The following is a 6947-nucleotide window of genomic DNA, read 5'->3' as shown; positions in this document are numbered from 1 at the left end:
CACAGCTCACAGCAACCTCTAACTCCTGGGCTCAAGCGAGTCTCCTGCCTCAGCCTCCCAAGTAGCTGGGACTACAGGCACCCACCACAATGCCCGGCCATTTTTTGGTTGCAGCCATCTGTGGCTCAAGCAGCTAAGGCGCCAGCCACATACACCTAAGGTGGCGGGTTCGAATCCCCAGCCCGGGCCCGCCAAACAACTATATTCATTTCTATGAGCCTCAGTTCTTCATCTGCAAACATGGTATAAAAATGCCAGTTCTACGCCCTTCACTGTTTGGGGGACATAATGAATATAGGGAATAAAAAGGATTTGAACAGAGAAAATCATAATAGAAATTTAAGGTATGTTTTGTGGTTGGTATTACTATGATTTCTCTTTTCTAACATAGTTTATGTGACTGGGGATTCAATGCAGGGAAAGGGCTCATGAAAGGTCTATTGCATATTCAAACAAGTTTTTGCATCTAGAAAGCCTATGAAGCAGGCATGACAGGGGGCTAGGGCAGTCCAGAGAACGAAGACGTTTAAGACACTAAGAAACTCAACCATAACCACTGAAGCAAGAGAAACAGGTGATGAGCAAGCATTTAGGTGGCAATCATCAGCAAGAAAGCAGAGAAAGCTTAACTAGTCATCTCTCAGCACTTCTCAGACTTCACTACACTACACATAACCTGGGAATGCATTAAAATATATATTCTGATTCAGTAGGGCTGGGCCAGAGCCTAAGCGTTTGCATTTCCAATGGGCAGCATAGAAATAGTATAGTATAGTATCTAACCATCAGAAGACAATTATAATAATGGGTAGCTAAGATCTATTCTAGACTAGCTCTAAAGGAAATCTGTGCTAGGGTCCTAGAGATGAAAATTAGAGGAATCTAATAACTAGAGTCATTTTAACAACTTGAGAGCACAATTCCAGGCTGCACTTTTGTACCATGTCAGAGTTGGTGGGGCCTTTCCCACAATAGCACAGGCACACGCACCAGCAATTCTGGAGGAAAAGAAAGGGCTGACATTGCAAATTCTGGGGAGGGTAATGTCACCACAGATGACCACAAGTAGGAACTGAGTCGACAGTGAAAAATATGCTCACCACTAGGAGGCTGAAGCAGGGGATTATCAAGGCCATTTAAAAGTAAATGAAACTTCCCAGTCATATGCTGAGGACCATCATGAAGAGACTTAGGCTGAGATTCTAATGATACTGGATGGTATTGAGTCAGAATGTTTGTTGCTGTCATCATGAGACTGGTCAGCAGAAACCATTGGGGAAATGTGGATTATGTAACCTCTATACTTTACTGTTGTTACAATCATCATTATTATTAGCATCCTCATTGCAAAGGGATGATATTTCTGAGATATTCTTTGGAAATAATGCATTTTCCAAGCCATCTGACCCTCTTGACACTCAGCTTTCCTGGGCAGAATTGCTCTCTTGGTGTTTTCTTTGTATGGGTAAAGATGGAGAGTTTAGTGAAGCATAATTTTGGTGCAAGTAGGAAAAATAATGTCTGGCAAATGGAATTTTCAAGGGAATTGGTCTAATATGAGAGATGCCAACATTCTCATATCAAGAAACAATGAGAGAAAGGAAGAATTTGCAAATAATTCATGTGACTAAGAAAACTAATCTGGTAACCTATGAGAAGTTATCCACATAGGTGTTCTCCAGAGCTTCCCACATATTTCACCTTTCCAAACAGGATCCTAAAAAATCCCACTCTCTCCTCTGTTCCCTCATAAACCATACAGTACATCAAATGGTTCTCTATTATGATGTCTCAATTTGTTAGATTGGGGGGATGTGATGTTACAGCCTGTACACAGAAAATAATGTATAAATTAAACTACTACCATATCTATATCTCCAGCCTGAGAGTAAACATTACTAATGAATGTGGCCTACACATGAGCATTATTCATTCCTTTGTTATTGACTTCTATGCATCCATCTCTGTACTAGACACTGGAGTTACAGTCATGAACAGCAAGAAATATACCTGTCATCATGAGGATTATGATATAGTGGAAGGGATGAGGGAGGTAAATAATAGAAAGACATTACATGTAATGACTGGGGAAAAAATCAAGAAGCTAAGGTAGTAGCAGAGGAGACCTACTTTAAACAGGGTGATAATCAGAGACATCTTCTCTGAGGAGATTGTGGGGACATAGCTAGCAAAGGGGAAAATGTAGTTTTTCTAGAAGATAGAAGTTTGTAAAAGCCCAAGGCGGGACAGAGATTGTTATGTTCAAACAATCTCTGTTTGAAGTCAGAGAAGTCAACTGAGAAGTCAACATGCTTAGAGTTCCCAAATACTGCAAGCCAAATTTGTCATAGCTGAGGATGAAAGGATTTAGTTATTCCATAATTCAATAAATGCTGACCTATCACCTACTCCATTAAATACTCCATTAGCACAAGATGAATAGGATATCATGAAATGAGGAAGATGCAAACCCCTGATGTATCATCATAGAAATCCTGGAAGCCATCAGAATACATAGGTCACCGGGGGAGAGGTGCTTTCCAGAGTAATTCTTTTAATATTATTATCCTCATAATGCACATACAATTTTCTTGTGTGGGAAAATATCAGTTATATTGCCAAAAACAATATCTACATTAAAATATTAGGTACTTCAACTTAACATTTCATCATTTGAAGGATATTTCAAATCTCTCAAAAGGTTGAGATAGATGTCCTTCGCTTCCAATATTGGTATTGCAATTGTTAATATGTATAAACATTTTAAAGAACAGTAAGTTGTAGAGATTTTTGAATTTAGCTCAACAGGAGACCTAGAAATGTCAGTCATCCTTTCTGGATTCCTCTGTTATTTCATGACTGACCCATTCACTGAGCAGGTTATAGCAAATAGCTTGTCTGCATGTGGAAATAGCTTGTCTGCATGAACAGATTAATAACTTCTTGAGGGCAGGAATTCAGTATTCTTGCCTTCCAAATGATACAAAGCGATGTTCTAAACAAATTGGAGTCCAGATAATTTGGTTCATTCAGATTTATAAAATGATTTTAATATATCTCCAGGGTCTTCATAGATCAAATGAATGATTAACTTGGAAGAATTTTCATTATTTTCTTTTCAAGTGAGGGTTTCAGATCCAAGCTGTATTTTAGAAAGAACATAACCTCCTTACCACCCACTTTCCCTTCTGTAGAAATGAAAGCTAAACAGAGAATCTTACTCTATCAGGAAATCTGATGCTAAATCACTCTCCCTTTCATCATCAATGAAGTCAGTCATTTCCTGCCAATACAATTAAATTAAGAGTCTTCAACACCCTTGACACACAGGTTCTATGATTCCTTAAAATTCAAACCCATGTACAGGTTATCTTTAGGAGCAAATCTATTTTAAGAAGACATTTTTATCATTAATTATTTTGTCAAATAATTTTACCCTAGTAGCTAAAGGTTTTTTCAAAGAATATGAGTCCAAGGATGATTTTTGTTTTCCTTTAACTTCGGTCAAAATGATTCTTCCCACATGAAGGCAGGAACCTTCCCCTATTATTACCAAGCAGCATAAACAACACTTTGGACACTGACTGGTTTGATTACAGTAAGCAACATCTTTCATCTTTCAAACTTCTATTTTCACTAAATATTACAACGTTTGCTCAAACAATTCCATTTTAAAATTTCCATGTAGCCACAGGCAAACTCCTCAGCAAGTTTAAAATGTTTTACATCTAAGTGGAAATTTATTTTTTAATGAAGAAATATACATACAAATTGGAGATATTACATAATAACTACTTGCCTTTTTAGGCAATCAAACTAAGTAAACAATTTTTGGCAGGTATTCGGATATTTGCTATGATTGACAACAGTTCTATACTCCAAATTTGTCAGTGGTGCTTCTCAAGATAATGTACACAAAATCTCCCAAACTTACTTTTAGAGATATCTACAGTTTTCTGTCAATAACATTATCATTGCAGCAACCATGAATGCGGGAAATGAAAGGGGCATGTGGTGGCTGTCTTCTCTTCACCTGGCCATTTGAATTTGCAAAGCCATTTCTTCTGCTCAAGGGTAGCAAACTTAATTTGTCAACTGAGGCAAGATGGCTACAGTCTCAAGTCAGTGTTCATGTTCCAACTGGAGCCACAATCACTCTGAAACCATGCTAGCTCAGCGACTAGATCACATTGCAAAGAGAATTTCAGTATTAGCACCTGCAAAAACTCTGTTGATCCCCAGTACTTCATTTAATAAATATTTAATGAACATCTACTGTCTGTCAGGGACTGTTCCATGTATATAAAATACATAAATAAAAATTGGTGATTCCTTCTCCCAAGAAGCATGCACTGAAATGGGGGGGAGGGATAAGCCTAGTAATTAATTTTGTCAATTCAACAAATATAAATTAAGCACCTATTATGTACCAGCCATGATTCTGCAAATATACCAGTGAATAAGACTGTGGGAGTCCCTGTATCATGAAGTTTACTTGTTAATTAAGAAATAGAGATAGAAACTTAAAAATTAAATGAACAAGATAGATTTAGATATGGTAAAGTACCATGAGGAATATAAGAAAGAGTGATGTGATAGCAAATGTGAATAGAGTTGTTACCTTAAACTAGATGAGAAGAGAAGGCATCTCTAAACAGATGATAATTGGGCTGATACCCAGTGATGAGTGAGGGAGGCAAGCAACCTGAAATCCTAAGGAAGCACGTTCTGGACAACAAAGAAATCCTGGTGTGTTTAAGGAACTCAAAAGGACAGTGTTGTTGGAACATAAGGACTGACCAAGAAAGTATCAGGAGGTAATAAGATCAGCAGAGACAGTTCAGAGGCCAGACAGTATACTCCATACAGGTCAAGGGGGAAAGTTTGGGTTGTACACAAAGAGCAAGGTTCTAGAAAGCTGGAACTAGAGGTGAGGTGGGGGGTATGTCTTTTGGAGAAAGCTACTGAACAGCATAGTAGGTGCAATTTATTACTGAGGTGGGTCAGTGGTGAGGGGAAAGATAATGATGAAGGATAAAGGAAGGATGAGAAAGATAGAATAAGCCGTGTTTTCACAAGGGAATTACAAAGGAATTAACTCATGCTTGAAGAAGTTAAAATTTTCCAGTTGAACAAATGAAAAACAGAGAAAATATCAAATGGAGAAATAGCATTTGTGTACAATGAAATGATTGTATAAAATAACAAGGCATGGTCTAGGAACCACTAGTGGGAGCCAAGAACCAGCAAGGAACTGGAGAACCTTGCATACCAAGCAAAAACCTTAGATTATAGGTGATTTCATTAGGAACTCTGGACTAACCCACTTTTATCATGACCCTCTTTCTTTCTTTTCTTTTTTTTTTTTTGTTTGACTGGGGCTGGGTTTGAACCTGTCACCTCCAATATATGGGGCCAGCGCCCTACTCCTTTGAGCCACAGGCGCCACCCAATGAGCCTCCTTCGTGACTTGTCAGCCTGTCCCGTTTTCCCAAGAATGCTATAGATGATTTGACCATACACATATTTCAATCCCTCATGCTAATCCTCTGTATAGTTTCTCCCATGTTATCATGTAGTATACTGTCTTCAGATTAGAATTTTTGCATCAGATTATAACTAGCTGCTTCTGTGTTTTCACCATTAGATCACAAGTGCCTTGAAGTTAGGAACACATCCCCAATATCTGACATGGGATTAGGCACATAACGTAAACTCAGAAAACATCTAATGGAAGGTACATACATGAATTAATGAATGGCTCAAATTTCATAAAATCTTTATCTTCAGGACTAAAATCAAGACATTAGCACTATAGCATTTTCTAGAAGCCTGGAGTAAACAGCATTGAGAGAAGGTAGATAACAGTTGTTTCTCTGATATTATACAATAGTTTTCGCCGTCTTTCAAATCCACAGGCTCAGGATTAATTACTCAGCCTTGCCTAGTCTTGGGATAGATACCACCTACATTAAAAGCTTTCTCACTCGGTTTTGACCAATCTCACTGCTGGTTTCCTCTAGCCTGACCATCAGCTCCCTCTAGAGGAATGCCTGGAGTTAGTACCTAGCCCTACTCATCAAGCCAGTTTCCATCTGTTTACAGAGGCTGATCAGAAACAGCTTCCATTTAGTGACTGATTTGATTCCATGCACATTCCTTCTGAAGTGCCAAATTCTCCATCTCTAACACATCAGTAGATGTGTATGTAAAGATTACTATCCATCTCTCAGGGGTTCCTCTTCTAAATGATGCAGTTATAATTTAAAGGCTGCAGACTACCCAGTAAAGGCTGCAGACTACCCAGATATGAGAAAGAGAAAGAGAGTGAGCAGCAGAGCCAGACCAGGATGAAAGAAGGGAGGGAGGATAGATGCATAGAAGGAAGAACAAAGGAAAAAAATAAAAACTGTTTCCTCGTTCAGAAGACATATTTATGTTCATATGTTCACATGAACATATTTAGAAAATATTGCATATGACACAGTGTTATATAATCTGTATGTGGCGAAGTTCCCAGATCAAGGACCTAAGGAACAAATCCACAACAAATGTGAATATGCCATGCTGGACATGCCCCATGGACACAACAGCAGGGCAGAAAGACACAATGAACATCAGAGAAGAGGCAATGTTTTAGAGGTAGATAAATCTCAGTTCCTAAGATTTAGACTCCAAATTAATAATGACTAATAGCTATCCTCTATCTTGGGTAGATCTGGATGAAGGCTTTCTAGATAGGAAAAGAAACACAAACTCAGGGGAGAGATAATTGGGTGCAACTTGTTTGTGGAATATTAGTTGGAAGGTGAAAGGTAGGACAGATTTGGTGTGCAACCCTGACCAATACTTAACAATCTTTCTGTTCAGCTCTCGGGGACTCGTGAAGGGTTTCCAAAGAAATAAACGAGTAAATGAGATGGAAAAACTGTCCAAGATATACAATT

Source organism: Otolemur garnettii, unplaced genomic scaffold (assembly GCF_000181295.1).
Source record: "Otolemur garnettii isolate 467f Iridium unplaced genomic scaffold, OtoGar3 scaffold00006, whole genome shotgun sequence".
Taxonomy (NCBI): Eukaryota; Metazoa; Chordata; class Mammalia; order Primates; family Galagidae; genus Otolemur; species Otolemur garnettii.
The sequence above is the reverse complement of the archived record's forward strand: the minus strand, read 5'-3'. Positions refer to the sequence as shown.